This window comes from Lactuca saligna, chromosome 1, assembly GCF_052625555.1.
Source record: "Lactuca saligna cultivar CGN05327 chromosome 1, ASM5262555v1, whole genome shotgun sequence".
Classification (NCBI taxonomy): Eukaryota; Viridiplantae; Streptophyta; class Magnoliopsida; order Asterales; family Asteraceae; genus Lactuca; species Lactuca saligna.
The window spans coordinates 157635016-157644453 of NC_136417.1; the positions used below are offsets into that span (position 1 = coordinate 157635016).

The 9438-nt window shown below is 49.5% G+C and overlaps 28 non-coding genes across 28 annotated transcripts; all 28 read left to right on the forward strand.

Moving 5' to 3' along the window:
• The first annotated feature begins 98 nt into the window (after nucleotides 1-98).
• LOC145026086 (5S ribosomal RNA) lies at nucleotides 99-217 on the forward strand. The gene has a single exon (XR_013674081.1). It is a non-coding gene; the product is annotated as a 5S ribosomal RNA (ribosomal RNA).
• A 217-nt stretch (nucleotides 218-434) lies between these two features.
• LOC145017577 (5S ribosomal RNA) lies at nucleotides 435-553 on the forward strand. The gene has a single exon (XR_013666577.1). It is a non-coding gene; the product is annotated as a 5S ribosomal RNA (ribosomal RNA).
• A 218-nt stretch (nucleotides 554-771) lies between these two features.
• LOC145017586 (5S ribosomal RNA) lies at nucleotides 772-890 on the forward strand. The gene has a single exon (XR_013666589.1). It is a non-coding gene; the product is annotated as a 5S ribosomal RNA (ribosomal RNA).
• A 222-nt stretch (nucleotides 891-1112) lies between these two features.
• Nucleotides 1113-1231, forward strand: LOC145017592 (5S ribosomal RNA). The gene has a single exon (XR_013666590.1). It is a non-coding gene; the product is annotated as a 5S ribosomal RNA (ribosomal RNA).
• A 217-nt stretch (nucleotides 1232-1448) lies between these two features.
• Nucleotides 1449-1567, forward strand: LOC145017599 (5S ribosomal RNA). Its single transcript, XR_013666591.1, has one exon. It is a non-coding gene; the product is annotated as a 5S ribosomal RNA (ribosomal RNA).
• Nucleotides 1568-1785: 218 nt separating this feature from the next.
• On the forward strand, nucleotides 1786-1904 carry LOC145017606 (5S ribosomal RNA). Its single transcript, XR_013666593.1, has one exon. It is a non-coding gene; the product is annotated as a 5S ribosomal RNA (ribosomal RNA).
• A 218-nt stretch (nucleotides 1905-2122) lies between these two features.
• Nucleotides 2123-2241, forward strand: LOC145025640 (5S ribosomal RNA). Its single transcript, XR_013673646.1, has one exon. It is a non-coding gene; the product is annotated as a 5S ribosomal RNA (ribosomal RNA).
• Nucleotides 2242-2460: 219 nt separating this feature from the next.
• On the forward strand, nucleotides 2461-2579 carry LOC145025704 (5S ribosomal RNA). The gene has a single exon (XR_013673706.1). It is a non-coding gene; the product is annotated as a 5S ribosomal RNA (ribosomal RNA).
• A 218-nt stretch (nucleotides 2580-2797) lies between these two features.
• On the forward strand, nucleotides 2798-2916 carry LOC145023365 (5S ribosomal RNA). Its single transcript, XR_013671460.1, has one exon. It is a non-coding gene; the product is annotated as a 5S ribosomal RNA (ribosomal RNA).
• A 218-nt stretch (nucleotides 2917-3134) lies between these two features.
• On the forward strand, nucleotides 3135-3253 carry LOC145017615 (5S ribosomal RNA). Its single transcript, XR_013666597.1, has one exon. It is a non-coding gene; the product is annotated as a 5S ribosomal RNA (ribosomal RNA).
• A 218-nt stretch (nucleotides 3254-3471) lies between these two features.
• LOC145025429 (5S ribosomal RNA) lies at nucleotides 3472-3590 on the forward strand. The gene has a single exon (XR_013673445.1). It is a non-coding gene; the product is annotated as a 5S ribosomal RNA (ribosomal RNA).
• A 218-nt stretch (nucleotides 3591-3808) lies between these two features.
• Nucleotides 3809-3927, forward strand: LOC145017622 (5S ribosomal RNA). Its single transcript, XR_013666599.1, has one exon. It is a non-coding gene; the product is annotated as a 5S ribosomal RNA (ribosomal RNA).
• Nucleotides 3928-4145: 218 nt separating this feature from the next.
• LOC145022027 (5S ribosomal RNA) lies at nucleotides 4146-4264 on the forward strand. Its single transcript, XR_013670169.1, has one exon. It is a non-coding gene; the product is annotated as a 5S ribosomal RNA (ribosomal RNA).
• Nucleotides 4265-4482: 218 nt separating this feature from the next.
• LOC145017628 (5S ribosomal RNA) lies at nucleotides 4483-4601 on the forward strand. The gene has a single exon (XR_013666601.1). It is a non-coding gene; the product is annotated as a 5S ribosomal RNA (ribosomal RNA).
• Nucleotides 4602-4818: 217 nt separating this feature from the next.
• On the forward strand, nucleotides 4819-4937 carry LOC145017643 (5S ribosomal RNA). The gene has a single exon (XR_013666605.1). It is a non-coding gene; the product is annotated as a 5S ribosomal RNA (ribosomal RNA).
• Nucleotides 4938-5155: 218 nt separating this feature from the next.
• On the forward strand, nucleotides 5156-5274 carry LOC145025705 (5S ribosomal RNA). The gene has a single exon (XR_013673707.1). It is a non-coding gene; the product is annotated as a 5S ribosomal RNA (ribosomal RNA).
• A 218-nt stretch (nucleotides 5275-5492) lies between these two features.
• Nucleotides 5493-5611, forward strand: LOC145017650 (5S ribosomal RNA). Its single transcript, XR_013666606.1, has one exon. It is a non-coding gene; the product is annotated as a 5S ribosomal RNA (ribosomal RNA).
• Nucleotides 5612-5829: 218 nt separating this feature from the next.
• Nucleotides 5830-5948, forward strand: LOC145017655 (5S ribosomal RNA). Its single transcript, XR_013666607.1, has one exon. It is a non-coding gene; the product is annotated as a 5S ribosomal RNA (ribosomal RNA).
• A 218-nt stretch (nucleotides 5949-6166) lies between these two features.
• On the forward strand, nucleotides 6167-6285 carry LOC145025430 (5S ribosomal RNA). Its single transcript, XR_013673446.1, has one exon. It is a non-coding gene; the product is annotated as a 5S ribosomal RNA (ribosomal RNA).
• A 218-nt stretch (nucleotides 6286-6503) lies between these two features.
• LOC145017663 (5S ribosomal RNA) lies at nucleotides 6504-6622 on the forward strand. The gene has a single exon (XR_013666609.1). It is a non-coding gene; the product is annotated as a 5S ribosomal RNA (ribosomal RNA).
• A 218-nt stretch (nucleotides 6623-6840) lies between these two features.
• Nucleotides 6841-6959, forward strand: LOC145017669 (5S ribosomal RNA). The gene has a single exon (XR_013666613.1). It is a non-coding gene; the product is annotated as a 5S ribosomal RNA (ribosomal RNA).
• A 217-nt stretch (nucleotides 6960-7176) lies between these two features.
• Nucleotides 7177-7295, forward strand: LOC145026370 (5S ribosomal RNA). Its single transcript, XR_013674347.1, has one exon. It is a non-coding gene; the product is annotated as a 5S ribosomal RNA (ribosomal RNA).
• A 219-nt stretch (nucleotides 7296-7514) lies between these two features.
• On the forward strand, nucleotides 7515-7633 carry LOC145022447 (5S ribosomal RNA). Its single transcript, XR_013670575.1, has one exon. It is a non-coding gene; the product is annotated as a 5S ribosomal RNA (ribosomal RNA).
• A 219-nt stretch (nucleotides 7634-7852) lies between these two features.
• Nucleotides 7853-7971, forward strand: LOC145017677 (5S ribosomal RNA). The gene has a single exon (XR_013666617.1). It is a non-coding gene; the product is annotated as a 5S ribosomal RNA (ribosomal RNA).
• Nucleotides 7972-8189: 218 nt separating this feature from the next.
• LOC145025589 (5S ribosomal RNA) lies at nucleotides 8190-8308 on the forward strand. The gene has a single exon (XR_013673599.1). It is a non-coding gene; the product is annotated as a 5S ribosomal RNA (ribosomal RNA).
• A 218-nt stretch (nucleotides 8309-8526) lies between these two features.
• LOC145025811 (5S ribosomal RNA) lies at nucleotides 8527-8645 on the forward strand. Its single transcript, XR_013673807.1, has one exon. It is a non-coding gene; the product is annotated as a 5S ribosomal RNA (ribosomal RNA).
• A 218-nt stretch (nucleotides 8646-8863) lies between these two features.
• On the forward strand, nucleotides 8864-8982 carry LOC145017683 (5S ribosomal RNA). The gene has a single exon (XR_013666619.1). It is a non-coding gene; the product is annotated as a 5S ribosomal RNA (ribosomal RNA).
• A 218-nt stretch (nucleotides 8983-9200) lies between these two features.
• Nucleotides 9201-9319, forward strand: LOC145027466 (5S ribosomal RNA). Its single transcript, XR_013675384.1, has one exon. It is a non-coding gene; the product is annotated as a 5S ribosomal RNA (ribosomal RNA).
• Nucleotides 9320-9438: the final 119 nt, after the last annotated feature.

Here is a 9438-nt window from a genome sequence, read left to right on the forward strand (position 1 = left end):
GAGCCGATCCATCACGTGGGTCCCACGCCTCGCGTCCGAAAGCAAACGAGGTTCTGCGTCTTGTAAGACATAAAAACAATAAGCATGGATAGTATTTCGGGTGCGATCATACCAGCACTAATGCACCGGATCCCATCAGAACTCCGCAATTAAGCGTGCTTGGGCGAGAGTAGTACTAGGATGGGTGACCCCCTGGGAAGTCCTCGTGTTGCACCCCCTTTTTCGTTGCCCGTCTGCGTTTTTTTATGTTTTAGGTGCGTTTTTTTTTCTTTCTTGCTATATCCATGCTCGGGCGGCCTCCGGTTCAATGTTGATTGTTTTCTTGTTTCCCGAACCGAGCCGATCCATCACGTGGGTCCCACGCCTCGCGTCCGAAAGCAAACGAGGTTCTGCGTCTTGTAAGACATAAAAACAATAAGCATGGATAGTATTTCGGGTGCGATCATACCAGCACTAATGCACCGGATCCCATCAGAACTCCGCAGTTAAGCGTGCTTGGGCGAGAGTAGTACTAGGATGGGTGACCCCCTGGGAAGTCCTCGTGTTGCACCCCCTTTTTCGTTGCTCGTCTGCGTTTTTTTATGTTTTAGGTGCGTTTTTTTTTTCTTTCTTGCTATATCCATGCTCGGGCGGCCTCCGGTTCAATGTTGATTGTTTTCTTGTTTCCCGAACCGAGCCGATCCATCACGTGGGTCCCACGCCTCGCGTCCGAAAGCAAACGAGGTTCTGCGTCTTGTAAGACATAAAAACAATAAGCATGGATAGTATTTCGGGTGCGATCATACCAGCACTAATGCACCGGATCCCATCAGAACTCCGCAGTTAAGCGTGCTTGGGCGAGAGTAGTACTAGGATGGGTGACCCCCTGGGAAGTCCTCGTGTTGCACCCCCTTTTTCGTTGCTCGTCTGCGTTTTTTTATGTTTTAGGTGCGTTTTTTTTTTTTTTCTTTCTTGCTATATCCATGCTCGGGCGGCCTCCGGTTCAATGTTGATTGTTTTCTTGTTTCCCGAACCGAGCCGATCCATCACGTGGGTCCCACGCCTCGCGTCCGAAAGAAAACGAGGTTCTGCGTCTTGTAAGACATAAAAACAATAAGCATGGATAGTATTTCGGGTGCGATCATACCAGCACTAATGCACCGGATCCCATCAGAACTCCGCAGTTAAGCGTGCTTGGGCGAGAGTAGTACTAGGATGGGTGACCCCCTGGGAAGTCCTCGTGTTGCACCCCCTTTTTCGTTGCCCGTCTGCGTTTTTTTATGTTTTAGGTGCGTTTTTTTTTCTTTCTTGCTATATCCATGCTCGGGCGGCCTCCGGTTCAATGTTGATTGTTTTCTTGTTTCCCGAACCGAGCCGATCCATCACGTGGGTCCCACGCCTCGCGTCCGAAAGCAAACGAGGTTCTGCGTCTTGTAGGACATAAAAACAATAAGCATGGATAGTATTTCGGGTGCGATCATACCAGCACTAATGCACCGGATCCCATCAGAACTCCGCAGTTAAGCGTGCTTGGGCGAGAGTAGTACTAGGATGGGTGACCCCCTGGGAAGTCCTCGTGTTGCACCCCCTTTTTCGTTGCCCGTCTGAGTTTTTTTATGTTTTAGGTGCGTTTTTTTTTTCTTTCTTGCTATATCCATGCTCGGGCGGCCTCCGGTTCAATGTTCATTGTTTTCTTGTTTCCCGAACCGAGCCGATCCATCACGTGGGTCCCACGCCTCGCGTCCGAAAGCAAACGAGGTTCTGCGTCTTGTAAGACATAAAAACAATAAGCATGGATAGTATTTCGGGTGCGATCATACCAGCACTAATGCACCGGATCCCATCAGAACTCCGCAGTTAAGCGTGCTTGGGCGAGAGTAGTACTAGGATGGGTGACCCCCTGGGAAGTCCTCGTGTTGCACCCCCTTTTTCGTTGCCCGTCTGCGTTTTTTTATGTTTTAGGTGCGTTTTTTTTTTCTTTCTTGCTATATCCATGCTCGGGCGGCCTCCAGTTCAATGTTGATTGTTTTCTTGTTTCCCGAACCGAGCCGATCCATCACGTGGGTCCCACGCCTCGCGTCCGAAAGCAAACGAGGTTCTGCGTCTTGTAAGACATAAAAACAATAAGCATGGATAGTATTTCGGGTGCGATCATACCAGCACTAATGCACCGGATCCCATCAGAACTCCGCAGTTAAGCGTGCTTGGGCGAGAGTAGTACTAGGATGGGTGACCCCCTGGGAAGTCCTCGTGTTGCAACCCCTTTTTCGTTGCCCGTCTGCGTTTTTTTATGTTTTAGGTGCGTTTTTTTTTTTCTTTCTTGCTATATCCATGCTCGGGCGGCCTCCGGTTCAATGTTGATTGTTTTCTTGTTTCCCGAACCGAGCCGATCCATCACGTGGGTCCCACGCCTCGCGTCCGAAAGCAAACGAGGTTCTGCGTCTTGTAAGACATAAAAACAATAAGCATGGATAGTATTTCGGGTGCGATCATACCAGCACTAATGCACCGGATCCCATCAGAACTCCACAGTTAAGCGTGCTTGGGCGAGAGTAGTACTAGGATGGGTGACCCCCTGGGAAGTCCTCGTGTTGCACCCCCTTTTTCGTTGCCCGTCTGCGTTTTTTTATGTTTTAGGTGCGTTTTTTTTTTCTTTCTTGCTATATCCATGCTCGGGCGGCCTCCGGTTCAATGTTGATTGTTTTCTTGTTTCCCGAACCGAGCCGATCCATCACGTGGGTCCCACGCCTCGCGTCCGAAAGCAAACGAGGTTCTGCGTCTTGTAAGACATAAAAACAATAAGCATGGATAGTATTTCGGGTGCGATCATACCAGCACTAATGCACCGGATCCCATCAGAACTCCGCAGTTAAGCGTGCTTGGGCGAGAGTAGTACTAGGATGGGTGACCTCCTGGGAAGTCCTCGTGTTGCACCCCCTTTTTCGTTGCCCGTCTGCGTTTTTTTATGTTTTAGGTGCGTTTTTTTTTTCTTTCTTGCTATATCCATGCTCGGGCGGCCTCCGGTTCAATGTTGATTGTTTTCTTGTTTCCCGAACCGAGCCGATCCATCACGTGGGTCCCACGCCTCGCGTCCGAAAGCAAACGAGGTTCTGCGTCTTGTAGGACATAAAAACAATAAGCATGGATAGTATTTCGGGTGCGATCATACCAGCACTAATGCACCGGATCCCATCAGAACTCCGCAGTTAAGCGTGCTTGGGCGAGAGTAGTACTAGGATGGGTGACCCCCTGGGAAGTCCTCGTGTTGCACCCCCTTTTTCGTTGATCGTCTGCGTTTTTTTATGTTTTAGGTGCGTTTTTTTTTTCTTTCTTGCTATATCCATGCTCGGGCGGCCTCCGGTTCAATGTTGATTGTTTTCTTGTTTCCCGAACCGAGCCGATCCATCACGTGGGTCCCACGCCTCGCGTCCGAAAGCAAACGAGGTTCTGCGTCTTGTAAGACATAAAAACAATAAGCATGGATAGTATTTCGTGTGCGATCATACCAGCACTAATGCACCGGATCCCATCAGAACTCCGCAGTTAAGCGTGCTTGGGCGAGAGTAGTACTAGGATGGGTGACCCCCTGGGAAGTCCTCGTGTTGCACCCCCTTTTTCGTTGCTCGTCTGCGTTTTTTTATGTTTTAGGTGCGTTTTTTTTTTCTTTCTTGCTATATCCATGCTCGGGCGGCCTCCGGTTCAATGTTGTTTGTTTTCTTGTTTCCCGAACCGAGCCGATCCATCACGTGGGTCCCACGCCTCGCGTCCGAAAGCAAACGAGGTTCTGCGTCTTGTAAGACATAAAAACAATAAGCATGGATAGTATTTCGGGTGCGATCATACCAGCACTAATGCACCGGATCCCATCAGAACTCCGCAGTTAAGCGTGCTTGGGCGAGAGTAGTACTAGGATGGGTGACCCCCTGGGAAGTCCTCGTGTTGCACCCCCTTTTTCGTTGCTCGTCTGCGTTTTTTTATGTTTTAGGTGCGTTTTTTTTTTCTTTCTTGCTATATCCATGCTCGGGCGGCCTCCGGTTCAATGTTGATTGTTTTCTTGTTTCCCGAACCGAGCCGATCCATCACGTGGGTCCCACGCCTCGCGTCCGAAAGCAAACGAGGTTCTGCGTCTTGTAAGACATAAAAACAATAAGCATGGATAGTATTTCGGGTGCGATCATACCAGCACTAATGCACCGGATCCCATCAGAACTCCGCAGTTAAGCGTGCTTGGGCGAGAGTAGTACTAGGATGGGTGACCCCCTGGGAAGTCCTCGTGTTGCACTCCCTTTTTCGTTGCCCGTCTGCGTTTTTTTATGTTTTAGGTGCGTTTTTTTTTTCTTTCTTGCTATATCCATGCTCGGGCGGCCTCCGGTTCAATGTTGATTGTTTTCTTGTTTCCCGAACCGAGCCGATCCATCACGTGGGTCCCACGCCTCGCGTCCGAAAGCAAACGAGGTTCTGCGTCTTGTAAGACATAAAAACAATAAGCATGGATAGTATTTCGGGTGCGATCATACCAGCACTAATGCACCGGATCCCATCAGAACTCCGCAGTTAAGCGTGCTTGGGCGAGAGTAGTACTAGGATGGGTGACCCCCTGGGAAGTCCTCGTGTTGCACCCCCTTTTTCGTTGCCCGTCTGCGTTTTTTTATGTTTTAGGTGCGTTTTTTTTTTCTTTCTTGCTATATCCATGCTCGGGCGGCCTCCGGTTCAATGTTGATTGTTTTCTTGTTTCCCGAACCGAGCCGATCCATCACGTGGGTCCCACGCCTCGCGTCCGAAAGCAAACGAGTTCTGCGTCTTGTAAGACATAAAAACAATAAGCATGGATAGTATTTCGGGTGCGATCATACCAGCACTAATGCACCGGATCCCATCAGAACTCCGCAGTTAAGCGTGCTTGGGCGAGAGTAGTACTAGGATGGGTGACCCCCTGGGAAGTCCTCGTGTTGCACCCCCTTTTTCGTTGCTCGTCTGCGTTTTTTTATGTTTTAGGTGCGTTTTTTTTTTCTTTCTTGCTATATCCATGCTCGGGCGGCCTCCGGTTCAATGTTGATTGTTTTCTTGTTTCCCGAACCGAGCCGATCCATCACGTGGGTCCCACGCCTCGCGTCCGAAAGCAAACGAGGTTCTGCGTCTTGTAAGACATAAAAACAATAAGCATGGATAGTATTTCGGGTGCGATCATACCAGCACTAATGCACCGGATCCCATCAGAACTCCACAGTTAAGCGTGCTTGGGCGAGAGTAGTACTAGGATGGGTGACCCCCTGGGAAGTCCTCGTGTTGCACCCCCTTTTTCGTTGCCCGTCTGCGTTTTTTTATGTTTTAGGTGCGTTTTTTTTTTCTTTCTTGCTATATCCATGCTCGGGCGGCCTCCGGTTCAATGTTGATTGTTTTCTTGTTTCCCGAACCGAGCCGATCCATCACGTGGGTCCCACGCCTCGCGTCCGAAAGCAAACGAGGTTCTGCGTCTTGTAAGACATAAAAACAATAAGCATGGATAGTATTTCGGGTGCGATCATACCAGCACTAATGCACCGGATCCCATCAGAACTCCGCAGTTAAGCGTGCTTGGGCGAGAGTAGTACTAGGATGGGTGACCCCCTGGGAAGTCCTCGTGTTGCACCCCCTTTTTCGTTGCCCGTCTGCGTTTTTTTATGTTTTAGGTGCGTTTTTTTTTTCTTTCTTGCTATATCCATGCTCGGGCGGCCTCCGGTTCAATGTTGATTGTTTTCTTGTTTCCCGAACCGAGCCGATCCATCACGTGGGTCCCACGCCTCGCGTCCGAAAGCAAACGAGGTTCTGCGTCTTGTAGGACATAAAAACAATAAGCATGGATAGTATTTCGGGTGCGATCATACCAGCACTAATGCACCGGATCCCATCAGAACTCCGCAGTTAAGCGTGCTTGGGCGAGAGTAGTACTAGGATGGGTGACCCCCTGGGAAGTCCTCGTGTTGCACCCCCTTTTTCGTTGATCGTCTGCGTTTTTTTATGTTTTAGGTGCGTTTTTTTTTTCTTTCTTGCTATATCCATGCTCGGGCGGCCTCCGGTTCAATGTTGATTGTTTTCTTGTTTCCCGAACCGAGCCGATCCATCACGTGGGTCCCACGCCTCGCGTCCGAAAGCAAACGAGGTTCTGCGTCTTGTAAGACATAAAAACAATAAGCATGGATAGTATTTCGTGTGCGATCATACCAGCACTAATGCACCGGATCCCATCAGAACTCCGCAGTTAAGCGTGCTTGGGCGAGAGTAGTACTAGGATGGGTGACCCCCTGGGAAGTCCTCGTGTTGCACCCCCTTTTTCGTTGCTCGTCTGCGTTTTTTTATGTTTTAGGTGCGTTTTTTTTTTCTTTCTTGCTATATCCATGCTCGGGCGGCCTCCGGTTCAATGTTGTTTGTTTTCTTGTTTCCCGAACCGAGCCGATCCATCACGTGGGTCCCACGCCTCGCGTCCGAAAGCAAACGAGGTTCTGCGTCTTGTAAGACATAAAAACAATAAGCATGGATAGTATTTCGGGTGCGATCATACCAGCACTAATGCACCGGATCCCATCAGAACTCCGCAGTTAAGCGTGCTTGGGCGAGAGTAGTACTAGGATGGGTGACCCCCTGGGAAGTCCTCGTGTTGCACCCCCTTTTTCGTTGCTCGTCTGCGTTTTTTTATGTTTTAGGTGCGTTTTTTTTTTCTTTCTTGCTATATCCATGCTCGGGCGGCCTCCGGTTCAATGTTGATTGTTTTCTTGTTTCCCGAACCGAGCCGATCCATCACGTGGGTCCCACGCCTCGCGTCCGAAAGCAAACGAGGTTCTGCGTCTTGTAAGACATAAAAACAATAAGCATGGATAGTATTTCGGGTGCGATCATACCAGCACTAATGCACCGGATCCCATCAGAACTCCGCAGTTAAGCGTGCTTGGGCGAGAGTAGTACTAGGATGGGTGACCCCCTGGGAAGTCCTCGTGTTGCACCCCCTTTTTCGTTGCCCGTCTGCGTTTTTTTATGTTTTAGGTGCGTTTTTTTTTTCTTTCTTGCTATATCCATGCTCGGGCGGCCTCCGGTTCAATGTTGATTGTTTTCTTGTTTCCCGAACCGAGCCGATCCATCACGTGGGTCCCACGCCTCGCGTCCGAAAGCAAACGAGTTCTGCGTCTTGTAAGACATAAAAACAATAAGCATGGATAGTATTTCGGGTGCGATCATACCAGCACTAATGCACCGGATCCCATCAGAACTCCGCAGTTAAGCGTGCTTGGGCGAGAGTAGTACTAGGATGGGTGACCCCCTGGGAAGTCCTCGTGTTTCACCCCCTTTTTCGTTGCTCGTCTGCGTTTTTTTATGTTTTAGGTGCGTTTTTTTTTTTCTTTCTTGCTATATCAATGCTCGGGCGGCCTCCGGTTCAATGTTGTTTGTTTTCTTGTTTCCCGAACCGAGCCGATCCATCACGTGGGTCCCACGCCTCGCGTCCGAAAGCAAACGAGGTTCTGCGTCTTGTAAGACATAAAAACAATAAGCATGGATAGTATTTCGGGTGCGATCATACCAGCACTAATGCACCGGATCCCATCAGAACTCCGCAGTTAAGCGTGCTTGGGCGAGAGTAGTACTAGGATGGGTGACCCCTTGGGAAGTCCTCGTGTTGCACCCCCTTTTTCGTTGCTCGTCTGCGTTTTTTTATGTTTTAGGTGCGTTTTTTTTTTCTTTCTTGCTATATCCATGCTCGGGCGGCCTCCGGTTCAATGTTGATTGTTTTTCTTGTTTCCCGAACCGAGCCGATCCATCACGTGGGTCCCACGCCTCGCGTCCGAAAGCAAACGAGGTTCTGCGTCTTGTAAGACATAAAAACAATAAGCATGGATAGTATTTCGGGTGCGATCATACCAGCACTAATGCACCGGATCCCATCAGAACTCCGCAGTTAAGCGTGCTTGGGCGAGAGTAGTACTAGGATGGGTGACCCCCTGGGAAGTCCTCGTGTTGCACCCCCTTTTTCGTTGCCCGTCTGCGTTTTTTTATGTTTTAGGTGCGTTTTTTTTTTCTTTCTTGCTATATCCATGCTCGGGCGGCCTCCGGTTCAATGTTGATTGTTTTCTTGTTTCCCGAACCGAGCCGATCCATCACGTGGGTCCCACGCCTCGCGTCCGAAAGCAAACGAGGTTCTGCGTCTTGTAAGACATAAAAACAATAAGCATGGATAGTATTTCGGGTGCGATCATACCAGCACTAATGCACCGGATCCCATCAGAACTCTGCAGTTAAGCGTGCTTGGGCGAGAGTAGTACTAGGATGGGTGACCCCCTGGGAAGTCCTCGTGTTGCACCCCCTTTTTCGTTGCCCGTCTGCGTTTTTTTATGTTTTAGGTGCGTTTTTTTTTTCTTTCTTGCTATATCCATGCTCGGGCGGCCTCCGGTTCAATGTTGATTGTTTTCTTGTTTCCCGAACCGAGCCGATCCATCACGTGGGTCCCACGCCTCGCGTCCGAAAGCAAACGAGGTTTTGCGTCTTGTAAGACATAAAAACAATAAGCATGGATAGTATTTCGGGTGCGATCATACCAGCACTAATGCACCGGATCCCATCAGAACTCTGCAGTTAAGCGTGCTTGGGCGAGAGTAGTACTAGGATGGGTGACCCCCTGGGAAGTCCTCGTGTTGCACTCCCTTTTTCGTTGCCCGTCTGCGTTTTTTTATGTTTTAGGTGCGTTTTTTTTTTCTTTCTTGCTATATCCATGCTCGGGCGGCCTCCGGTTCAATGTTGATTGTTTTCTTGTTTCCCGAACCGAGCCGATCCATCACGTGGGTCCCACGCCTCGCGTCCGAAAGCAAACGAGGTTCTGCGTCTTGTAAGACATAAAAACAATAAGCATGGATAGTATTTCGGGTGCGATCATACCAGCACTAATGCACCGGATCCCATCAGAACTCCGCAGTTAAGCGTGCTTGGGCGAGAGTAGTACTAGGATGGGTGACCCCCTGGGAAGTCCTCGTGTTGCACCCCCTTTTTCGTTGCCCGTCTGCGTTTTTTTATGTTTTAGGTGCGTTTTTTTTTTCTTTCTTGCTATATCCATGCTCGGGCGGCCTCCGGTTCAATGTTGATTGTTTTCTTGTTTCCCGAACCGAGCCGATCCATCACGTGGGTCCCACGCCTCGCGTCCGAAAGCAAACGAGGTTCTGCGTCTTGTAGGACATAAAAACAATAAGCATGGATAGTATTTCGGGTGCGATCATACCAGCACTAATGCACCGGATCCCATCAGAACTCCGCAGTTAAGCGTGCTTGGGCGAGAGTAGTACTAGGATGGGTGACCCCCTGGGAAGTTCTCGTGTTGCACCCCCTTTTTCGTTGCCCGTCTGCGTTTTTTTATGTTTTAGGTGCGTTTTTTTTTCTTTCTTGCTATATCCATGCTCGGGCGGCCTCCGGTTCAATGTTGATTGTTTTCTTGTTTCCCGAACC